General features: G+C 37.8%; 1 long non-coding RNA gene and 1 other non-coding gene across 3 annotated transcripts in view; one reads left to right on the top strand and one right to left on the bottom strand.

Moving 5' to 3' along the window:
• The window catches only part of LOC109557069 (uncharacterized), a 176,911-nt gene that overhangs the window by 11,486 nt on the left and 140,374 nt on the right, over nt 1-25,051 (top strand). For both annotated transcript variants that reach the window (XR_011565838.1, XR_011565839.1), the window contains exons 3-5: nt 12,876-12,980; nt 13,382-13,427; nt 14,648-14,712. This is a non-coding gene — a long non-coding RNA (uncharacterized lncRNA). The remainder of the gene's footprint in view (nt 1-12,875; nt 12,981-13,381; nt 13,428-14,647; nt 14,713-25,051) is intronic.
• Nucleotides 8,803-8,874, bottom strand: TRNAW-CCA (transfer RNA tryptophan (anticodon CCA)). Its single transcript has one exon. It is a non-coding gene; the product is annotated as a tRNA-Trp (tRNA).

The following is a 25,051-nucleotide window of genomic DNA, read 5'->3' as shown; positions in this document are numbered from 1 at the left end:
GGACATAGTTAGTGCTCAGTATTTGTAGAACACAATTTTACTTCTGCCGTCTTTGAAATTATGTGCAAGGCTGATCAGTGTGAAATTGTACAGGCTTGATTCCCTCCCACTCCCTACCAAATGTGCAGAATTATATTACATGGTATGCAACAAAATGTTTGATTATGATGAATGCTATTATAGTTAAGGCATGTTTCTAACATTTGCTGCAATAAACAAGGAATGACTACTTTAAATTGTTCCACCATTTAGAGTAGTTAGTAGTTAAAATCATGGGCTTTTGGAATTGGAATTCCTGCTCTGCTGACACAACTAGGCCCTGCACTGATGGGTGCAGTGACTGCTCCTCCTTCACCTGATAGGGCCCCAGGATGGACAAGGGAAAGGTAGTTTAAAAACAAACACAGGGGGACCAATTCTTCACTTTCCCAGAAAAGGTCAAAATGCTGCTGCTTATTTTCCTCATTTGTATAATAGGAATAATAATACATCATTTTGTTGTTGTGAGTGTTAAATAAGTACTATATTCTAAACTCTTTGAGAGAAGAGTGTCTAGCATATAGTAATGCCACATGTTTGCTGTGATTATTCTCATTATTGTTATTCTCCAAATCTGTTTTATCAGAGCCAAATGGGAATGATATTACGTATGTACATGAATTTCAAATAAGGTGATGCATGTAAAGTACTCGATGGTAAATGCATAATAAGGAATACGTATTGATAGCTATTAGTAGGTGAGTTTGATTACTTGAAAGTTACCATGTGTACCAAACATAATTCCTAATTTTCAAAAACAAAACAATAATATAACTCACTTAACATTAAAGTATTAATATAGTCCCACACTCGTAAGTAGGTTAATGTTGGGATTGACAGTACAAGCATGGGAAACAGTTTGCCGAGGTTCAGATGTTGGTGTTACTACATATTATTTGTGTGATCTTGGGCAAGTTATTTTAACTTCACTGAGTCATCCTTAATAAAAGGAGAATAATGATACCACCTACTCCACAATGTGGTTCTGAGGATTAATTGAGGCAATACCTCTAAATTAATAAACACAATGCCAGGAAGATCGTAAGCTGCAAGTAAATGTTGGTTCTTATTGTCTCTCTGAGCCTCAGTCCTACTCAGTGTGAAAATGACGATAACAATGTTTACCTGACCAGGCTGTTATATGGATAATATGTGATAGTGCTAGTGAAAATGCCTGGTAAATAGTAGGTATTTGATAAATGCCAGTTTTCTTTCCCACTTTCATGAAACAACTTGGAATTTTACAATGCGTTCAGGTTATCAGTATAAATATCATTTAGATTTCTGTGTGTGTGGTTATAGGACAGAAAGGATTAGGTAGAATTTGATTAGTGACACTTATTTAATGCTGTTTATTGAATCAATATCATTCTGTTTGCTTATTGGTCTTTTCTTATAAAGGTAGATTGTATCAGAAATACTTAATTTTGTATATTCTTTTGATTTATGTCACAGATAAATGGCAATTTATTCTATTCAGAGAAGGAGAGAACAGTGGACTGGTATCTCAGGTTTCTTGCAGCGAGCATTGGTGCACAATCTGCTGGAACTGGGGGAGAATGTTATTAATCAAAAGGTGCACAAGGAGGCAAAGGACTTCATTATGCTGTTTTGCTCCCACAACTTGCACCTGGAGCTTTTTAATGACTGTGCCCTTTGGAGACAGGTGGCACTCTGCAAAGTGTAAACCTCTCTAAACCTCTTCTTGTCTCAAACTGACATGTCTTCCTGGTAGTGTGAGTAATCAATCTAAGTTTTAAATGATGTGAAAGGCTTTGGTAGGACTATAATTAGTTGAATTTTTTTTCCCTGGTCTTTAAGAAGTACACATGGCTAGAACAAGGGGAAAAAAAGAATGTCAAGAAACAGCTGGGGGATAAATTCACATAATCATTGAAAAAGGCAAGCCTGTAAAAGATGATATTGTGTACTGGGTGAACAAGCACAGTAGATGGCAGTTTAGTAACATACAATATTATTTTATGTTTAGGAGTCATCTTTGTTAAAGACTATCTAGAAAAATATCCTTAAGGGTTATATATTAGTATTTATTGTCATCTTTTTTTGGGGGAAAGTTCTGTTTGTGATCTCTGCTTATAGAAACAGATTAGTATAAACTTGTCAAATAGAGTAGACTGTAAAGGGGACATTGGAGTACACCAGGGATGTTTCACCATATTTTATTTGCATCCAGTTCATTTTGATGCACACATTTTTTGATATTTGAAACTGAAGCACACCAGAATGACTCTCAAATAATACCACAACCAACCTTTGATTCCCCTGAAAAAGTGGCTATAATTTTAGCAATGACTTAGCATGACTTCATGCATGTTGAATTGTTAAAATATTTAACAAGTTAAGAGCAGTGTGGAAAGGGAGTAGAGACAGAGAGGATATCAGGAAGAAAAGACAAAATTCCCAAGACTACTTGAGTATTAAAAGGAGAAAAAAAAATAAGAGCTCACCTTTCCCTGAGATACAAGCTCAAGATTGTATCTCGTTAAGGCGCTGTGTCGTGCTTAGTCGCTCAGTCGTGTCTGACTCTTTGGGACCCCATGGCCTGTAGCCTGCCATGCTTCTCTGTCTATGGAGATTCTCCAGGCGAGAATACTGGAGTAGGTTGCCATGCCCTCCTCCAGTTACACAGAATTCACCAACAAGTTCAGGCATTAGGAAAATTCTGATCCCAGAACAGAAAGCTGACAGTTCTTCCTAAGATGGAATCAGACCATTACACATGCTGTATTGGTTTAATTGAGCATACCTTATTTCCTTCAGCAAAGAGTCTTCTGCCATGGTACCCTATTTTCTTGGGCACCAGTGCTTGACAGATTTCTCACACAAGTAAGCAGTCGAGAGTGATACAATTTTGACATGAAATGTGCTTATACTTTGAAAGCCATTAAACAAGACTTGTTTGCTTATAATTTTCTAATAAAATAAAGGACCTTCTGTGGAAAGCAGTTTTAAAAACACATCATAACATTTTAAGTGTGTAGGTCTTGCAACGTTTATTCCAATTTTCTAGTGACAGACACAGAGTAATAAGATTTCCCTAACAGCTGCTTGGTGCTGGGTACTCACATGTCACTCAAACTGACAAGATTTTAGGAAAAAAAACACTTTCTTCACTGTGTTCTCATTTTTAAAGATCAGCTATTGCACATAATTCAATTTTGCTTAATTGCAAAGTATAAACTTCACAAAATATAAATTGTTAAAGGTAATATGATAGAATTAATTAGAAACACATTCTAAACAACTCATTAGATCTCATTCTACAAACTTGTGTGTCCCAGAAAAATTCTAATCCTAAATGCCTGAGAAAAGCTTAGTTCAGTTCACAGTTAATATCATAGAATTTTGGATTTGGGAAAAATACATAGCATGTATTTCAAATTAGTGCCTACATTTGAGGATTTTCTCTTTTTGTATATCAGAACTATTTGGATTTAATTCATATTTAAATAATGTATATCCAGCACCATTCAGGCTACATAGTTTCTTTGTTCACTCATTCATTCTCAACAATTTATCAAGCATTTCACATGTACTGGTATATTCCAGGAATTATGTTAGACATTGGTAATGTAAGAATAAATATTTCACTATTCCTGTCTCTGAGGAGGAACTCAGAGTATAGCTAGGCAGACAAATAAATTAATAGCTATATTGTGGTGCAGTCAACGGAGAAGGCAATGGCACCCCACTCCGGTACTCTTGCCTGGAAAATCCCATGGGCGAAGGAGCCTGGTAGGCTGCAGTCCATGGGGTCGCTAAGAGTCGGACACGACTGAGCGACTTCACTTTCACTTTTCACTTTCATGCACTGGAGAAGGAAATGGCAACCCAGTCCAGTGTTCTTGCCTGGAGAATCCCAGGGTCGGGGGAGCCTGGTGGGCTGCCGTCTATGGGGTCGCATAGAGTTGGACACGACTGAAGTGACTTAGCAGCAGCAGCAGCAGCAGTGCAGTCAAGGCTGTGACAGGTTTGTCTGCAGTCTTATGGAAAAACAGATGAGGGAGTGACCTCTGTCCTTGGGGGTTCTGAGAGGACAACACAGAGGAAATCACATTTGAGTTGGAGCAAGAATCCTCAGAGGAGAGGTGGGGACTGAGGATGTTGGGAAGGAAATAGAGTATGTTGGGAAGGCAGAAGAATATGTTTGGAGAATGATAGTGTAGAATCTAGGAATGGTGAAAAATGATGTACAGTTAGACCGTAAAAGTAATTCAGGGAAAGAAGGCAAACATCAGATTCTAAAGTGTTTGTAATTAGTTTTTTTTTTTCTTCCTACTTTTGTAGGAAGTGGACAAATAAATTTTGAAGTGAAGGCAATAATGTGATCTGCTTTGTATTCTTGAAATGCTGTCTCTAACACTGGTCTGAAAGACAGTTTAGATCGGTCATGAGCATTTGGAGTATGCTTTAGTATGCTTGGGCAGTGGCAGTGACAGTGGACAGAGGCATATATTAAGATACATTTTAGAAGTGGAATTAATAGGGCTTTGTGGTCAGTTGCTTGGGAGAGTCAGGTGCTAGGGGAAAGGAAAAAGTTAAGGATGACTTCAGGAGTCTAGTTTGCATAATTAGTTTTGAGGGTTTGGATAGGTATTTATTTAATCCTTTTCACAAGCTTTTGAGGATTATAACAGATGACAGAAACTGAAGCTTTGAAAAGATAAGTAATTTGCCAAAGTTGTGTGGGTAGTAAATTTATGAAGGACAGATTCAAGTTAATCCCAGAACCCAAGCTCTTAAACATTGTGCTATTTCTTTCTATACTGGCCAAATGGGCAGTGAAACCCTTTACAGGACTGGGAAATACAGGAGGAAAATCATGGCTTGAATATAGAAGGTAATCAGTTTTGCCATTTAACGTCTTGACTTTGATACATCAAAAAGGCCAGAAAGTGGAGATATTCAAGAGAGAATTTGAAATACCCATGCTGAAGCTCATGAAAGATTTGGGGTGAAAAAGTTCAGATTTAGTGATGGTTGAAGTCATAAGAATGACTCAGATGGCCAAGAGAATAGGTGTGGGGGAGAGAATTGAGCAGAAAACTTTCAGTGGCTATGGAGCAAAAGGATTCAGAGGGAGGAGACTGAGAAGGCACACTCAAATAGATTATTGGAAAACCAGAATAATATATATAAGTCTACGAAGTAGAGATTTACTTTTTCTCCTTTGAGTGTACGTTGGGCAGAAGATTGGCCCCTCATCATATTAATTGTCCATCAGCTTTAAGAATATTGTTATAGTAGTGAAAAACTGTCACTCACAGATTTTGTTTTTTCTGAGATTGACAATCTCTCCCCATTCAGGATCACCATCTTTTGCACCACACAAATTCCATCATCATCCTAGGTCACAAGTCCACATCCTCAATGATGCACCCACTCTCTCCTCAATTCCTAGATTGTATTTGAGCCAACTTCACTTCCAACATGTTTCCATATTTTTCCAGAAACAGGTCCACTTGTGAAATGTTTAACCATAAAATTCCAATGACTAGTTCAGTTCAGTCGCTCAGTCATGTCCAGCTCTTCGTGATCCCATGGATCACAGCTTGCCAGGCCTCCCTGTCCATCACCAACTCCTGGAGTTTGCTCAAACTCATCTACATTGAGTCAGTGATGCCATCCAACCATCTCATCCTCTGTCGTCCCCCTTTCCTTCTGCCCTCTATTTCTCTCAGCACCAAGGTCTTTTCCAGTTAGTCAGCTCTTCTCATCAGGTGGCCAAAGTATTGGAGTTTCAGCTTCAACATCAGTCCTTCCAATGAATACTCAGGACTGATTTCCTTTAGGATGGACTGGCTGGATTTCCTTGCAGTCCAAGAGATTCTCGAGAGTCTTCTCCAACACCACAGTTCAAAAGCACCAACTTGTCAGCATTAAGCATAGCGTTTTCATTTCTCCCTCGCTCCCTCCCACTAACTCAATTTAGGTTCAATATAGTTCACATCATTTATTGAGTATCTGTTATATGTTGTGTGTTATATACACACTTGCACTGGCACATTTCACAGAATAGGAAGGGAGTGGATATGAAAACATTTCTTGCAATCCTAGTGTGATAAGTAAAATAATAGGGGTATATTTTAGGTACCATAGTATGATACAGTGGCAAGTTTGAGCAGTTGCACTTAACTTGAAAATGGAAGATGTATAATTAGTCTATAATTTCATAATCAAACCCTCAAATTTAGTGGCTTAAAATAGCACTGATTTATTTTTCACAATTCTGTGGGTTGACTGGGCTCCACCTACATTCAACTGGTTGCTAGAATGGGCAGGAAGGGTCAGGAATGTATTATTTACATGTCTGGGGGTATAGTTGCTATATGCCAACTCTCCTCCATTGGCCTTTTTCTCTGCATGGTATCTTATACTTCATGTAGGAGAGCCTGACATTTATAGTATGGTAGTTGGGTTAAGCTGGAACTGTGTGTGCATGCTGAGTCCTTCAGTTGTGTCCGACTCTTTGTGACCCTGTGGACTGTAGCCCACAAGGCTCCTCTGTCCATGGGATTCTCCAGGCAAGAATACTGGAGTGGGCTGCCATGCCCTCCTCCAGCGGATCTTCCCGATCCAGGGATTGAATCCCCATCCCTTGTGTCTCCCGAACTGGCAGGTGGGTTCTTTACTTCTAGTGTCACCTGGGAAGCCCAAGCTAGAACTGACACAGTGCCAATTCCTTAGCATTCTATTGGCCTGCTCATAATCAAGGGCTTTTTGTTGGAGCAATAGCATGAGTATACTGGGATGGGATGATAATTGGTACCTATCTTTTGCACACAGATTAATACTGCTAAGTCACTTCAGTCGTGTCCGACTCTGTGCGATCCCATAGACAGCAGCCCACCAGGCTCCCCCGTCCCTGGGATTCTCCAGGCAAGAACACTGGGTGGGTTGCCATTTCCTTATCCAATGCAGGAAAGTGAAAAGTGAAAGTGAAGTCGCTCAGTCGTGTCCGACTCTTATCGACTCCATGGACTACAGCCTACCAGGCGCCTCCATCCATGGGATTTTCCAGGCAAGAGTACTGGAGTGGGGTGCCATTGCCTTCTCTGGGACAGATTAACACAGGAAACTTTAAAAAGGAAAAGATTGTCGAGATGAGTCTCGAAGTCTGGGCAGTTCATCAGGTGAGTGAGGATTTAAGAGAAGAAGAGGAGCTCTTCAAGAAGGATGGCAGTGACTTGAAAACAGAAAGCACCATAATCATTGGGTAGGCCAGGACACATGGATTCCTTGGAGTATTTGGGGAAGGAATGAGAAACGAACTGACTAGGCAGGCATGATTATAGAAAGCCTTGTTATAGGCAGTAAATTAAACTCTATGTTCCAGGCTGAAGAATGCCCATCTGCAGGTTTTATGCAGGGAAGCAGCTGCTTTTCCTTCTCACTGGTTCTTCAACTATGTTGGCTTCATATATTGTTGATCAATAAGCTCCTTTGGCTTCATTTCCTTATTCAATCCAACTGATACACCCATAGTGCTTCAGCTGAATCACTCTGTCACCAGTACTCTCAATTATCAACACTCTTATGACCTTGTTATTCCATTATTCTAATCCTCAATTCTAGAATAATCTAACCATCTATTTGTTCTGATCCTGGAAACAGACATTGAATAATACTGAATCAAAATATATAACCATAAGGAAAAAAATCAACAGCCTTATACATTTATGACTTCCAAATACTGATTTTCAATATTATCTAGCAAATTGTGACATATCCTTACCCAGTCCCTATGCTGGTAATTTTTATTACTGTTAATAACATTTATGCTTAATGCTGCACTATTTTCTGTTAGTAGATTTCTTTGAATACTTCACAGAGGAAATAGCTATGATAGCTGTGAAAAATTTCTTCACATCTCCTTGAAGTTCATTTATTCTTTTTCTTCTGGATCATCCTGTTCCTTTCCTTCCAATTCCTGCCATCATCCTAGGACATATTTAGCTTCTTCTACATCTTCAAATTAATTTGTACTTCTCATCCATCCTTTCAGTTATTCTTCCTCCTTTCTTTCACCTAAGCTCGTGATCTCATGCCTTCTATCTCTTGTAAGTTTTTGCTCTAATAATTAAGCCCTTTCTTAATTGCTTTTTTCAGTCTCTTTCCACAACTTTCTGCTCAGTCTAAAGTATGAAAAAAATTCTCTATCATGTAAACATTTTCTTCAGTTTTTCTTTTACCACAATCAGTGTTGCCACTTAATCTTCTTTATTTCATATTTACTCCTTAGCAGCCTGCAACTTCTTGATCAAGTGCCAATCACACTTTCTGACACATGGTACATGTGTAGTAAATATGAATTAATGATAAACTTATATTTGCCAATATTATGATTTCTTTTTAGCCCTCATCCTCATCTTTGTTATGGTAGGAGGAATCATTGCATTTTAAGATCTTGCCCCTGGTTCTGTGGAAACTTGCAAACCACACATACAAGTGAACATAATGGCTAGGATTGTGTATACCACAGATTTCTTCCAAAATCAATCCTGTTCTACCTACATTTTGGTTTGTTGGGACCTCGCTGTACCAGTCGGTAAACATACTGGATACGATCATTGATTACATATATGAACTTTTTTGAAATTATATTGAAGGTGAAGGTGAAGTCACTCAGTTGTGTCTGACTCTTTGCGACCCTGTGGACTGTAGCCTACCAGGCTTCTCCATCCATGGGATTCTCCAGGCAAGAATACTGGAGTGGGTTACCATTTCCTTCTCCAGGGGGTCTTCCCGACCCAGGGATCGAACCTGGGTCTCCCGCATTGGAGGCAGACGCTTTAACCTCTGAGCCACCAGGGAAGCCCAAAATTATATTATATTACTAAATATTACTAAATAAGAATGTTTATTATTTAATCATGTTCTTCTTAAAGTGTGGTACCTATTGAACACATGATAATCACAGGTATTTAGAGCAACAAAAATTTCTCCTATGCTAAACAGATTTTTGCAGAGGCAGGAACCATGGTTTTCTAGCATATAATATAGATAATAAATTTTTGTGGAGTGAGTAGATGAATGTTCTTTATATGTAACCCTAGTCAAAATTTTCTAAATGAACACAGAATGTATTTCTGATATTTCAAATTAAATTGCCATTTGTTATTAGGGCTTAGACTTTTCATACATTCTAAGTGACTTGTTGCTATCCTTATTGAAAGGGAAAAGAACTTTACCAATCAATCCAGAAATTCACAAGTAAATATTGTTTATTTTCTCTGGTAAATTTCATCTGTTAGAGTGTTGTTTTAGATAAGGTTTTTCCGTAGAAGTATATATAAACTCTTAAAAAAATTAAGAGTTTGAACTTAAACTACTGCTATAAAACTAGGCACTTATTGGCCTTCAGTTTATCTAACTTTTATCTCAGAGACTGTGAGCTCATTTAATAGCATCAAGTGAAGGAAGCTGGAATAGACTCCCCTGTACTGCATACCTTTGGGACCTTCCTGTGTAATGTTGACATTCAGTCTCAGCCAACCTGACAATAAAATGATCCATTTATCCAACACAAGCAGGCAGAGAAGGAGATACTGCATCTTTCTCTCTGCCTCCCACTCCCAGAGTCAGTCCGATGCTTCCTCTGGGCCAAACGCATGCACTTATAAAGCACTTCATCAACAATTCGTCGTGTTTTCTGTTAAATTGGGTTTACTCTTATGTGAATTTTCCCCTAGACAATTTCCCCAAATAGCACAGAAAGTATTTGAGGTGAGCTGAAACTTTTTAATAATAAAGTTTGTGATTTTAAGTGGGCTTCCCTGGTGGCTCAGGGGTAAAAGAATCCGCCTGCAATGCAGGAGGCACAGGAAACACAGGTTTGATTCCTGGATCAGGAAGATCCCCTGGAGGAGGGCATGGTAACCCACTCCAGTATTCTTGCCTGGAGAATCCTATGGACAGAGGAGTCTGGAGGGTTACAGTACATAGCATCACAAAGAGTTGGACACAACTGAAGTGACAGCATGTATGCATGTGATTATAATGCCCTAGGACTAAGAAACACTTATCACCAAATAAAAATGACCAGCTTTATCACTATACATACAGGACTACTGAGGAGTTTAGGAAAAATCACTGTTGCTTGCTATATATATATATACACACACACATATATGTGTGTGTATATATATGTACATATATACACACACATATATACATATACATATATATACGCACACACACACACATACATATGTATGGGTGAACACCCATACACACATACATGTGTATGTATATACACACACATATATATATGTGTGTGTGCCTGAATTTTATTTTATTTTTAAAATTAATTAATTTTATTTTTTTAGCTGTTCTGTGTCTTCACTACTGTACACTGGCTTTCTCTAGTTGTAGCAAGTGGGAGGACTCTTGGTTGCAGTGTGCAGGCTTTTCATTGGAGTGGTTTGTCTTATCGCAGAGCTTAGGCTCAAGGTGCGACAGCTCAGTAGTTGTGGCACATAGGTTTAGTTGCTCCGTGGCATGTGGAATCTTCCTGGACCAGGGATCAAACTGGTGTATTCTACATTGGCAGGCAGATTCTTATCCACCATACCACCAGGGAAGTCCATGCCTAAATTTTGAAATCCAACTTTTCAAAGGGGAAGTGTTGTTTAATTAAGGACTTTTATAAATTCCCTGGAGTCTACTCCTTAAAATAATTATTTTAATCACTAAAAGTATTGAGTAAAATTTTTGCTTCCTTAATTCTTCTCCCTGGAATGTCTGTTTACTTTTTTTTTTTTTTTTGAATGAAAGCACCAAAACCAGTTGTTGTTTTACTTAAATAATCTATGACCATATGGTTACTTACTTAGATTTCCTTTTTTCATACTGAACGTAAATCATACCTTGTTGGTCATGTTTTGTTGCCACTAAAGAATTCTAGAAGGACTAGACAGATTTGAAATACTGAAAAATTCTGACTGTATTATAGGTAATAGTGTGGCTTACATATTTCAATACCATCAAATATATGTGAAGCATCAATGCTCCTTTTTCCCAGAAGCCCCAGCTAATATTTCCTAACATGTCAAAAGCTAGACTTGCATTGCATGCACTTCTCTGATCCTATTTACGTAGTCCACTAAGGATCTGTTTCCTACCAAGTACTTAATGTGGATTCAGTCTCTTCCACATTCTAGTGTTTGTCTCTGACAACACCCTACTTTTGGTATCAATTTCTACATCAGTTATAAATTTTGTTGTTCCAAGTGACAATAACTCAAACTGGCTTAAGTCAAAACAGGGAAAAGTCCCCAGGTGAGTTTTCATGCAACTGAAAAGTTCACAAGTAAGCCTGGCTTCATGTGTAACTTGATTCAGAGTTCATGTTACATTATCAAGAGCCCCCTCTGGGTTGCTTCGATCCTCAGGCTGACTTTGTGAGCCTAATGGATAGGGCAGTTACAGTTATCGGATTTTTACATACTGAATCCAATCAAAGCTTCTCTTTTCTCTCAAAGCTGCTGCTTCGTTTTGAGAGCAGATGTCCCAGTGGGGGTGTTTGGGGGTTAAATGGGGTAATATTTGTTATTTTAATAATTGTTATTATTCCATCAGCTCTATTAATTCTTGTCTTTCTCTGTACCAAGCACTGTGGTCAAATGGATAGACTATCTAGATTATTTTAGGTCCTCTTTTGGAGTTGGAGGTGATTTGTAGGAAATACAAAACTGGTCATTCAGATGTATTTCTCATACATATTTGGCTTTTGTCTATGATCCTGGCTAACAGTTCTCAAAACCCTTGGAATTTCTTCAGTGGTAAGAGCAACGGGAACATCTCTTGTTATAATATCTGGTGTCTTATCCTCAGTTCCTGAAAACACTTAAGAGCCATAAAGGGGAAATGAGTGTCTTATTATCCATAACAAGTCTTTTTCAACCATAGCTGAGTTTGTGTTAATGAGGTGACTTTTGGAAGTCTCCTAAAAATGTGGATGGGGATAGTTACTAGGGGTACCAACCTAAATGAAGGATTGGAACTTTCAATCCCATCCCCTGATTTCTGAGGAAGGGCTGGAGGTTGAATCAATCACCAGTGGCCAATGATTCAATTAACCATGCCTATATAATGAAGCCTCTTTTAAACCCCAAAGGAGGACATTTGGAGAACTTCCAGTTAGTGAACCAAAATGCTTCTACATACCATCATTTCAGGCTTCAAACCCCAATAGAAATTTTAAGGGCTTCACCCTACGTGTCCCTTCGTGAGGCTATGATTTATATCCTTTAATATCTTTTGTAATAAACTACAATCTAGCAAGTAAACTAGTTCCCTGAGTTCTGTGATCTGTTTTAGCAAATTAATAGAACCCAAAGAGGGGACTATGGAAACCTCTGATTTATAGCCAGTTAATCAGAAGCATAGGTACAAACCTGGATTTGTGATTGGCTCCTGGAGTGGAGGACAGTCTTCTGGGATTGATCCCTTAACTCGTGGAATCTAAAATTATATTTGGGTAGAAAGTGTCAGAATTAAGTTAAATTATAAAACACCTAGCCTGCGTCTGAGAATTGCTTGGAGTCTGAGCAAAACCCCCATATATTAGATTCCACATATAAGTTAGATCATTCAGTCTTTCTCTGACTTATTTCACTTAGCATAACGCCCTGAATGTCCATTCATGTTGCAAATGGAAGAATTTCCTTCTTTTCATGGCTGAATAATATTCCACTGTTTTGCGATTTCTAAGATAGTGATTTTTTTTCCCTTCAGACATATAAGTGGAATTGCTGGTTTATAAGATAGTTCTATTTTTGATTTTCAAGGTATCTCTATACTTTTTTCTATAGGGGCTGCACCACTTTACATTTTCACCAACAGTATACAAGGATTTCCTTTTCTCCACGTCTGTGATTTGTCATCCCTTGATGTTTTGAAAGTAGCCATTCTAACAGGTATAAGGTGATGCCTCACTGTGGCTTTGATCTGTGTTTCCCTGATGATTAGTAACGTTGAGCACCTTTTCATATACCCGTTGGCCGGTTGTATATCATCTTTGGAAAAATGTCTGTTTAGTTCTTCTAATCAGATGGTTTGGTTTTATTGCTGTTGAGGTATATTTATTCTTCGTATATTTAGAATGTTAACCTCTTATCAAACATAATGATTTGCAGTTATTTTTTTCTACTTCATATATAGTCTTTAAATTTTGTTTATGGTTTCCTTTGCTGTGCAGAAGCCTTTTAGCTTAATGTAGTCCCACTTATTTTTGCTTTTGTTGCCTTTTCTTTTGATACTAAATTTAAAAAAAATCTTTGCCAAGACCGGTGCAAAAATCATGTCCCCTATGTTCTAGGTGTTTTATGGTTTGAAGTCCTACTGAAAGAAGCTGAAGTTTTAAAGTAAGTAAGTAAAATTTTATGGTCTCAAGTTGATAATATATTTTGAATTGATTTTTATGTATGGTGTAAAATAGTGGTATAGTCTCATTCTTTTGAATATGGCTATGAAGTTTCCCCAACACTATTTATTGAAGAGACTGTCCTTTTCCCATTGTATATTCTTGGCTCCTTCGTTATAAATTGACTGTATAAGTGTGGGTTTATTTCTGGGTTTCTATTCTTTTCCATCTGGTCTGTGTGTCTGTTTTTACCCTGAAGTAGGAAATGGCAACCCATTCCAGAATTCTTGCCTGGAAAATTCCATGGACAGCAGAGACTGTAGGGCTACGGTCCAAGGGGTAGCAAAGAATTGGACATGACTGAGCATGCGTGCACATCTGTTTTTATGCCAATGCAGATAGGATTTTGATATGAAGAGATATAAAAGATAATTCCTGGTGAGAAACAGCATTGGCAAAATAACAAGGAATTTAGAAAGATAGTAACGATAACCCTGTATGCGAGACATCAAAAGAGACCCAGATGTATAGAACAGTCTTTTGGACTCTGTGGGAGAGGGAGAAGGTGGGATGCTTTGGGAGAATGGCATTGAAACATGTGTAATATCATATAAGAAACGAATCTCCAGTCCAGGTTAGAAGCAGGATACAGGATGCTTGGGGCTGGTGCACTGGGATGACCCAGAGGGATGGTACAGGGAAGGAGGTGGGAGGGGGGATCAGGATGGGGAGCACGTGTACACCCGTGGCGGATTCATGTTGATGTATGGCAAAACCAATACAGTATTGTAAAGTAATTAGCCTCCAATTAAAATAAATAAATTTAAATTCAAAAAAAAAAAGAATAATAATAGAACCTCTTCTGGGATGAGTGAATACATTTGTGTAGTTTGTTATGGATTAGATTTTTTTTTTTACTGGCCTTATCTTAAAATTATATGTTGAAACCCTGATCCTTAATGAGAGCGCATCAAGAGATGGGACCTTTGGGACGTAGTTATATTATGTGGGTAAAGTATTTTTTAGAAAATTTATTTATTTTTTAATTGAAGAATAATTGTTCTACAGAATTTTGTTGTTTTCTGTCAAACATCAACATGAATCAGCCATAGGTGTACATATGTCCCCTCCTTGGGTGAAGTCTTTTTAAGGGATTAGTGTTCTTTTAAAAAAGAGATATAAAAGTGGTTTCCTCCTTTCTTTGCTTTCCATCATGTGAAGACACAGTAAAAAGACGGCCATCTGCAAACCGGGAAGCGAGCCCTTACCAGACATCAAAACTGCAGGTACTTTCCAGCCTCCATACTGTGAGAAATAAATGTTATTTAAGCCATCCAGTCTATGATAATTTATATAGTGGCCTGAAATGACTAAGATATATTTGAAGCATACCATTTAGCGAGGCAGTTTGAGACACAGTGAGATTAGAGAAACAGATGGGGAGAAGATTGTGGCCAACCTTGAGAGCAAAGCTAGGAATGTATATTTTTTTTAAAAAGTACAGAGGAATGAATAAAACATAAATATACATCTTAGTGGATTATTACAAAGTTAACACACCAGAGAAACCAGATCTCAAAAATAGAACATTATCAACACACGAAAAGACCCATTTATGCCCCTTCTCAAATGCTGTGCCTTTCTTTCTCCCTAAAGGAGACATTACTGACTTCTAACACCACAGGCTAATGCTACATGCTTTTGAATTCTATAGAAATGTCATTTGATAGTATATATTATTTTGTGTCTAAGTCCTTTTATTCAGTATTATTGATGAGATTATACACACAGTTGAATGTATTTGTAGTTTGTGTTTTTTTAAATAAGTATTCCAGTATATGGATATTCACACCACAATTTATTTATCATAATGACTGTTGTTTGTGTAGAATTTGGGGGTTACAGCATGTGCATATACTATTTTACTAGATTCTGAGAATCAGCTTTCTAAAAGAGCCTACCTATTTACTTCCACCAGCAGTATCTGTGTATTCCTATTGCATCACAACTCTCAAACACTTGGAATTTTCAGACTTTTAATTTTTAACCTAGGAAGTTTGGACTTGATTTTGTATGTGTTGTTGAGCCACTGAAGGATTTTGCTTTGGAAAGTGATGTGAACAGGGGAGATACATTGGGTCACTCACTCACTCACTTCAGTTGCTCAGTTGTGTCCGACTCTTTGCAACCCCATGAACCACAGCACACCAGGGCTCCCTGTCCATCACCAACTCCCAGAGTCCACCCAAATCCATGTCCATTGAGTCAGTGATGCCATCCAACCATCTCATCCTCTGTCGTCCCCTTCTCCTGCCCTCAATCTTTCCCAGCAGCAGGGGCTTTTCAAATGAGTCAGCTCTTTGCATCAGGTGGCCAAAGTATTGGAGTTTCAGCTTCAACATTAGTCCTTCCAATGAACACCCAGGACTGATCTCCTTTAAGATGGACTGGTTGGATCTAGTGCTGCACAAATTAGAGTATGAGAAAGCTTTGATATGGGGGCCTAGCTCAGCTGGGATGCTATTGTAATGATTTCATAAAAATAATTTGGAAACAAACTAGAATGTTAAAAGAGGGGCTAAAAAGAAAGAGAAAAGAGGTGCTTATAAATAATAAGATTTGGCAGTTAGTAACTTTTGGGGATAAAGGAAGCAAAGATGATCAAAGATGATCATATTCTTGAGCCTAAATGACTGATAAACTGGTAGAGTCTTAACCAACTTAAGATTTGGGAGAAAAAATTCTCACCCAGGGAAATTGTTTCTAACCTAGATTTTGTTATTTATTTTCACTATTTTACCCTTAGTTCAAATTTGTGATAATCTTTTTCTCCAACTCTCCTTTCTCATCATTGCTGTGTAAGAGCATTCCCAGTAGAAGCTAGCTCTGTTAGGGAAGAAAGAATCAAGACTCAGGTAGAATAGTTAAGTTGTGTCTCTCTCAGTGCACTCAGTATCCAGAGAGCACAATGGAAGATTTTCTGTTCTTCAGAAACCTGACAGCTTTGGTGTAAGGAATGATAGTAGCTAGGAGAATGACAGGTCTGGGATTTGGGAAGCCTAAGTCCACACAGCTTTTAAAGGAGGAACTATTCTGTGTGCTCATTTCCATCACTATTCTTTCTTTTTCTGTGGATGTCTTTTCTGTCACTGACATAAGCAATGGCTTATTCCATTTTCTCAATAAATTATTTGTTTAACTGAGTATTCACAGGTATATAGCAAAGAACTGGAAATAGAACTGCCTTATGATCCAGCAATCCCACTGCTGGGCATACACACTGAGGAAACCAGAATTGAAAGAGACACGTGTATCCCAATGTTCATCGCAGCACTGTTTATAATAGCCAGGACATGGAAGCAACCTAGATGTCCATCAGCAGATGAATGGATAAGAAAGCTGTGGTACATATACACAATGGAGTATTACTCAGCCATTAAAAAGAATACATTTGAATCAGTTCTAATGAGGTGGATGAAACTGGAGCCTATTAGACAGAGTGAAGTAAGCCAGAAAGAAAAACACCAATACAGTATACTAACACATATATATGGAATTTAGAAAGATGGTAACAATAACCCTGTATACGAGATAGCAAAAGAGACACTGATGTATAGAACAGTCTTTTGGACTCTGTGGGAGAGGGAGAGGGTGGGTTGATTTGGGAGAATGGCATTGAAATACGTATAATATCATATATGAAAGGAGTCACTAGTCCAGATTCGGTGCACGACACTGGATGCTTGGGGCTGGTGCACTGGGACGACCCACAGGGATGGTATGGGGAGAGAGGAGGGAGGAGGGTTCAGGATGGGGAACACATGTATATCTGTGGCGGATTCATTTTGATATTTGGCAAAACCAATACAATATTGTAAAGTTTAAAAATAAAATAAAATTAAAAAAAAAAAAAAGAACATATAGGTGCTCCAGGATTAGTACTCCTACGACATTTACTTGTCCTGGTATTGAGGTAGTAACTCCAACTGCTTATTTTAATTTTTGAGACAGTTTGCTTGGATAACAGTTCAGGCATTGCTGGGTTTGCCTATCTGTATGAATCCTTATTGAATGGATCCTGTTTTGCATAACCTCTTTAGTACAGGCTTTCTTTTAATATTTTTTGGTAATATTTTATCTAGAAATATATCCAAAAGCATAGATAGCTCTTTAAGCTTGTTTATGTTGTTCCCTGCAGTGAAATCACTTTGACAAAGGTTTTGCCTTTTGTTTTTTTTTTTTTTTTGGCCACACCATTTGGTTTCTAGGATCTTAGTTCTGTGACCAGGCACTGAACCCAGGCCCTCAGCAGTGAAAGCAAGGAGTTCTTACCACTGAACTGCCAGGGAATTCCTGACAAATTATAAATTTAAGACAAATTTAAACTTTGTCTTAAATTTATACTTTTCTGGCCTTGATAGCTTCCTGGATAGCACTAATAAAAAACAGAAGTAACAGTACCTTATATTTCTAGAGTGTTTGAAAATTTACAAGGCACGTTTGCATGTATTTCTAACCACTTACTTTATCACCCAGTGAGTGGCTAGTTATTACTTTCATTTTTCAGATGAAGCAATGTAAGCTTAAGGACATAAGTAGTGATACAGTCAGGACTTCAAATCAGATCTTCTAAAGCTAGATTCGGCGCCTGTGATGGTTAATTTTATGTGTCAACTTGACTGAACCACAGGATGGCCAGATATCTGGTTAAACATTGTTTTTGGCTGTGTCTGTGAGAGTGTTTCTGGAAGAGATTAGCATTTAAACTGAAGGACTGAATAAAACAGAGTGCCCTCCCTTAATGTGGGTGGACATTATGCAACCCATCAAGGGTCTGAGTAGAAGAAAATGGAGCAATGGCAAATTCTGTCTCTCTGCCTGACTGTTAAAGCTGAGCCATCAATCTTCTCCTGCCCTCTGAAACTTAGATCATCATCACTCCTGGTTCATAGGCCTTTAGACTCAGGTTGGAATTTATACCAATAGACTTCTTGGGTCCCCAGTGTGTGAACTGCAAATGGTATGACTTTTCAACCTCTCTAATCACATGAGCCTATTCCTTATCTCACTGTTTTACTGTGCCAACTAAAAATTGGCACCTGCCATCTTCCTCTACAAGAATTAAATCATTAGCTGCAGCAGCTGCTGACTTTCAACACATCCTGAATGGAGTTTAGGGTGGAAATAAGGAATGAGGCACTCTGTTCTCTGGGTGCTGACAGATAGTTAGATATTTTCAGCAGATTTTATGAGCCCAAATTCTTGTATCTCTTCACATCTAGAAAAGCACTAAACCTTCCCAAGACTAGCAACAACTTTCTGCAAAAATGTGTGCTTGATTGCATATATTCCCCTTCACCAAAATCATGTACATACTGACCTTTCCCCCCTACTTCTTTGGATTAGTTCCTCCGAGCTATCTGAAACACTCTCTCCTAGACTTTATTCCTCATTTTGCCCCAAATAAAACTCAACTCACAACTCTCACACTGTGTACTTTTTTTCAGTCGACTATTTTTTTTTTTTCAGTAGACTATTGCTTTGGTTGGAAAGCCCTGACTAGTACAATATCCTTTATGCATTGCCTCTGCTCTTATCACTTTTTGCATCTAGCTATAAAATTTCCTGTTATTCCTCAACTGTTAATCTGGAACTATATTCTTGCCAAGTGAGAACTGCCTGTAACATGTGCTTTAGCATTAGACACCATCAGCAATTCTCATAATTACCAGGTTAATTTAATACTTGGAGCCAACCTATATTCAGGAGTTAATGTTATGGCATAAGATTTACTTTTATTTACTTATTTTGTTTGTTTGGTTTAAGCACTATCACCAGCCTGGGTGAACAGAATTCAGTGACCAGCCAGTGAACTTTTATAATAGGAGTGTTTTACATTTGACTTCTTTGTGGCACTAGTGAAAGCTATGAACTTCAGCCTGATCATATTGTTAAAAAGTTGGTTTTCACAGTCTAAGAATGGAGTCAATGCAAATATAATACTTTTCTTGCAAGAAATAAAATTATTTTCCTATATATGTTACATAGATCATCAGTATATGTTACATAGATCATCAGAAAATCAGTAGATTTTCAAGAGATTGGTCATTGGTAAATGTATTAAATAAAATAATCCAAAACAAAGCAAAGAAAGAAAAGGCAACTCTTCTAAAATTTAACGTGAAACATCACTGGGCACAGATAAAAGACTGAATGCAGGTGAAAACAGATGTAATGTTTGTTGATTTATTAGCAGCATGCAACTCGACCATGCAGTGGAGTCTACTGACTGAAATCAATGTGACGGAAAACACAACTCTCTTGAGTGCTGTTCTTCTAGGCTCTTCTAGTGAAAAGGTATTTTTAGTCAACACTATGAAACTCAGAGAACTGTGAAAGGCAATGAGGTATTCTTCACAGAGCAGTGTACCATGTCCATTCTATCACTGAAAGAATAATGACATGAGTTAGAAAAGCTCAACACATATACATTTAAATTCCTGAAAAATGATGGGGGTATACAGTTATTTAATTATTTGGATGCTAATCAGTGAGTATCTCCATATCCAAGCAGATTTATGAACATAGCTAAACTTCCCAGCCTATATGGGGATTAGAGAATGACCCAGAAAACATGAACAAAGTTCAAGAAAGGGATTTATTAACCAGGTTCCAGGATGACAAAGAGTGGTCAATACTTACTCAGGACTATGAGAATGCTCTGAGCCAAAGGGATTGGCAAATATGAACTTTAATTCTGTAGAAGTCAGAGGAAAGAAAGGACTTTTGATTTGCAGAGCCAAAAAATTTTTAGCTAAAAAAATCATATAGGATAAGAACAAAAGCCATTTGAGGATTGATAGATGAAAACTTATAGTGTTCCACCAGATCTGTGGTCTCTGAAGGAGAAGATTTAACTCCGGGACCAAAGATAGTCTCAGTCACTCAGAGCTTTGTGTAATAGAGATTTTATTAAAGTGAGAGTGACAGAAAAAAACTTCTGACATAGACATCAGAAAGGGATAGAATGACTACCTACCTTGCTAGTTTTAAGTAGGGCATTATATTCTTTTCTGCTAGCTGTTGAGAATAGAAAAAATTATTCAAAGCTGTGAAGATTTTTCCCAGATGCTTTCCATAACATACATCCTGGGATGACATCAGCACAAGATTATCCAGAAGGAACAGGTTAACCCAGAGCTCAAGGCTGTGGGAAGTTTTACCCAGACCTTCTATCATAACATACATTCTGAGCTCAAAAGAAGCATGTCCTTGAACAGGAGATACTGCTGCCTATGAGGCCTATGTGTCTAAAGCAAAAGAATGTGAAAAAGAGAATGTTCACATCCTCCTCAAAGGGGCCTTAGGCTTGGACTCCTTATCAACCTGCCCAAGTTAACTCTCTCAGAGTGAACAGGTGGTTCCTTGACAATTTCCTCATTTGGCCTTGCTAGGAGATAAGATGACTGAGGCTTTTCTTTATGGAACAGTGGATACATGATGAGTGAAAAGGGTCAAGCTAGCTAAAAGGACACAGAGCTGAACAGATTATTATAGATTATTTCTCCTTACAATGGACTTTACCAAGTATTCTGTTTTAGCCACGATTTAAAATATGTAACAGCAAAAACGTTACAAATGTTGTCAATTGTCTAGATTTTCCAAAGGATTCTAAACAATGTTTGTCTAATTTTCAAAAACTGAACTTCATTGTACCTCAGAAGCTAGCACAATATTGTGAAACAATACCCCAGTAACAAACAAACAAAAAACATAACTAGAGAATTTTGAAATTCAGTTAGTAATACAAAGTTACAGACTCAGAATGAGAGGAAAAAAATATCAAGGTTATTTCACTGCTCTTCATACGGAGATCCTTTCTGTAGTGTGCAGGTTGAATGACACTCTACTCTGATGCTCTGTTGACAGTTCAGTTCAGTTCAGTCGTTCAGTGGTGTCCAACTCTTTGCGACCCCATGAACCGCAGCACGCCAGGTCTCTTTGTCCATCACCAACTACCAGAGTCCACCCAAACCCATGTCCATTGAGTCAGTGATGCCATCCAACCATCTCATCCTCTGTCATCCCCTTCTCCTCCTGCCCCCAATCCCTCCCAGCATCAGAGTCTTTTCCAATGAGTCAGCTCTTTGCATTAGGTGGCCAAAGTATTGGAGTTTCAGCTTCAGCATTAGTCCTTCCAATGAGTATTCAGGACTGATTTCCTTTAGAATGGACTGGTTTGATCTCTTTGCAGTCCAAGGAACTCTCAAGAGTCTTCTCCAACAACATAGTTCAAAAGCATCAATTCTTCAGTGCTAAGCTTTCTTTATAGTCCAACTCTCACATCCATACATGACCACTGGAAAAACCATAGCTTTGACTAGATGGACCTTTGTCGGCAAAGTAATGTCTGCTTTTTAATATGCTATCTAGGTTGGTTATAGCTTTTCTTCCAAGGAGCAAGCGTCTTAATTTCATGGCTGCAGTCACCATCTGCAGTGATTTTGGAGCTCCCCCCAAAATAAAATCTCTCACTGTTGCTCTCTTTGTTGCTTGTCCATTTCAAATATAGCAGTGTGTACACGTCAATCCCAGCAAATATGCCAGCAAATTTGGAAAACCAGCAGTGGCCACAGGACTGGAAAAGGTCAGTTTCCATTCCAATCCCAATGAAAGACAATGCCAAAGAATGCTTAAACTACCGCACAATGCACTCATCTCACACTAGTAAAGTAATGCTCAAAATTCTGCAAGCCAGGCTTTAGCAGTACATGAACTGTGAACTTCCAGATGTTTGAACTGGTTTTAGAAAAGGCAGAGGAACCAGAGATCAAATTGCCAACATCCACTGGATCATCGAAAAAGCAAGAGAGTTCCAGAAAAACATCTATTTCTGCTTTATTGACTATGCCAAAGCCTTTGACTGTGTGGACCACAATAAACTGTGGAAAATTCTTCATGAGATGGGACTACCAGACCACCTGACCTGCCCCTTGAGAAACCTATATGCAGATCAGGAAGCAACAGTTACAACTGGACACGGAACAACAGACTGGTTCCAAATAGGAAAAGGAGTACGTCAAGGTTGTATATTGTCACCCTGCTTATTTAACTTATATGCAGAGTACATCATGAGAAACATTGGGCTGGAAGAAGCACAAGCTGGAATCAAGATTGCCGGGAGAAATATCAATAACCTCAGATATGCAGATGACACCACCCTTATGGCAGAAGAGAAAGTAAAAAGTGTGTTGATGAAAGTGAAAGAGGAGAGTGAAAAAGTTAAAGCTCAACATTCAGAAAACTAAGATCATGGCATCTGGTCCCATTACTTCATGGCAAATAGACGGGGAAACAGTGGAAACAGTGTCAGACTTTATTTTGGGGGGCTCCAGAATCACTGCAGATGGTGATTGCAGCCATGAAATTAAGACACTTACTCCTTGGAAGGAAAGTTATGACCAACCTAGATAACATATTGAAAAGCAGAGATATTACTTTGCCAACAAAGGTCCATCTAGTCAAGGCTATTGTTTTTCCAGTGGTCATGTATGAATGTGAGAGTTGGACTGTGAAGAAAGCTGAGCGCCGAAGAATAGATGCTTTTGAACTGTGGTGTTGGAGAAGACTCTTGAGAGTCCCTTGGACTGTAAGGAGATCCAACCAGTCCATTCTGAAGGAAATCAGTCCTGGGTGTTCATTGGAAGGACTGATGCTGAAGCTGACACTCCAATACTTTGGCCACCCCATGCAATGAGTTGACTCACTGGAAGGGACCCTGATGCTGGGAGGGATTGGGGCAGGAGGAGAAGGAGATGACAGAGTATGAGATGGCTGGATGGCATCACCGCCTCTGTGGACATGGGTTTGAGTGAACTCCTGGAGTTGGTGATGGACAGGCCTGTGTGCAGCAATTTATTGTGTCGCCAAGAGTTGGACACGACTGAGCAACTGAACTATCTGAACTAACACGTCAATCCCATGCTCCCTAACTGTTCCTCCCCCTTCCCCCCATGTAACCGTAAGTTTGTTTTCTAAATCTGTGAGTCTGTTTCTTTTTTAAAATATGCTCATTTGTATTTTTTTTTAGATTCCACATATAAGTGACATCATAGGATATTTCTATTTCAATGTCTAACATGTCAGTTAGCATATATTTTCATTTTAATAGGAAATTTCTGAAAGTGGAAAAGGCTTTCTGACCAACTCACTAAGTGTATGAATCCCAGTTTTTTTTTTTAATTCTTTCAATAATTCAACAAACAGACACTGAGCAATGTACTGTATCAGGTATCATGATGAGCATTGGGAGATATAATATCATTAAGATTACATGAAACTTACTGTTTGTGGGCACTGAGGCACTGTAAAGGGAGCCAGGAGAATATCTGAATTTCTAAATCCTATGTGCAGTATGTATCACCAATAATCTTCAAAAGAAATGGACAGCATTTTTTTCTGTATTTCTACCTGATTCATATTCCTTGAACATGTAACTGTAGATTTTTAATTCTAGATATGTTCCTTCATGTAGGTACAAAAATCTAAGTAAAACCAGAAATCTCAACTCTAAATAATTAGTCTTAGACATAAAAATAAAATTAAATCTTATCCACTTTTTGCCAGGTTTTATGAAACAAGATTTTCCTTTTTTACTGTCCTACTGAAGTACCTCACAGTTACGTACACAATGTACAATTAAAAACAACTGTAGTTAAACAGGATATGAAAATGTTCAGAAGCTCCTTCTTTTAGCTAAAAACAAAAATAACTCTTATGTAAAATACTTGCTTTTAAATTAGGACCAGATTTCATATTATTTTGGATGATTCTAAATTCGCAGTCTTAAGTAAATTTTGAAAACTTATATCCCTTCTCAGAAACTTCTCCTGACCTCTAAAATTTCTCATCATAAGTATAAATAGTTGTAAAATATATAGCTTACCAAAAAGTGTGAACATTGATGTAAAAATTTCATCATTCTTTGAAATGTATCCATTTTGATTTTGATTCCCACTACAATCCATATAAAGATACTTGAACAAACTAATTTTAACAGTTAGAAATTCTTCATTTATTTTTCTTTGAAATTCTATTTCCGTATCACAATCCTATTTTCATAAATTCTTTCCATATGAATGTCTTTTAGTGATCATTTTTTTCTTGAAAAGTAATTAAAAATTTGTAACCATGTGACCATGTTAAAATTTCTTCTGAATTGGATTTTCATCACACTTTTTAATATAAAATTAACCTAAACAGCATAAATAAATGTTCCTTTAGGTAATAAACATAAAAATGAAGTTTATTAGAAGTGTGTCCATTATTCAGATGGAAGGGTTATTTTTTGTTCTAAATAAATATATGTGAGTGAATTCAAATTATGTTAGGATGAGACAAAGCTCAGTATCTATCTCCTTTATTTTTGTTTTTTTAAGGGTATAAGATCTGAGAAATCATATACCCATGAATAAGTAGGTAAGAGTGGAATTTTGTTTTAGCAATGTCACTCAAACGTTTGAACTCCAAGTTATATGCCAAAATCATATAGTTATCTATCATCAAAAATTATCTTTAATGATCCTCCAGATGTCATTTTAATTAGGTCTCCCTTCAGTTTTTTTA

The sequence above is a fragment of the Bos indicus genome, chromosome 3, assembly GCF_029378745.1.
Source record: "Bos indicus isolate NIAB-ARS_2022 breed Sahiwal x Tharparkar chromosome 3, NIAB-ARS_B.indTharparkar_mat_pri_1.0, whole genome shotgun sequence".
NCBI lineage: Eukaryota > Metazoa > Chordata > Mammalia > Artiodactyla > Bovidae > Bos > Bos indicus.
Note: the sequence above shows the minus strand (reverse complement) of the source record. Positions and strands in the feature narration are given on the sequence as shown.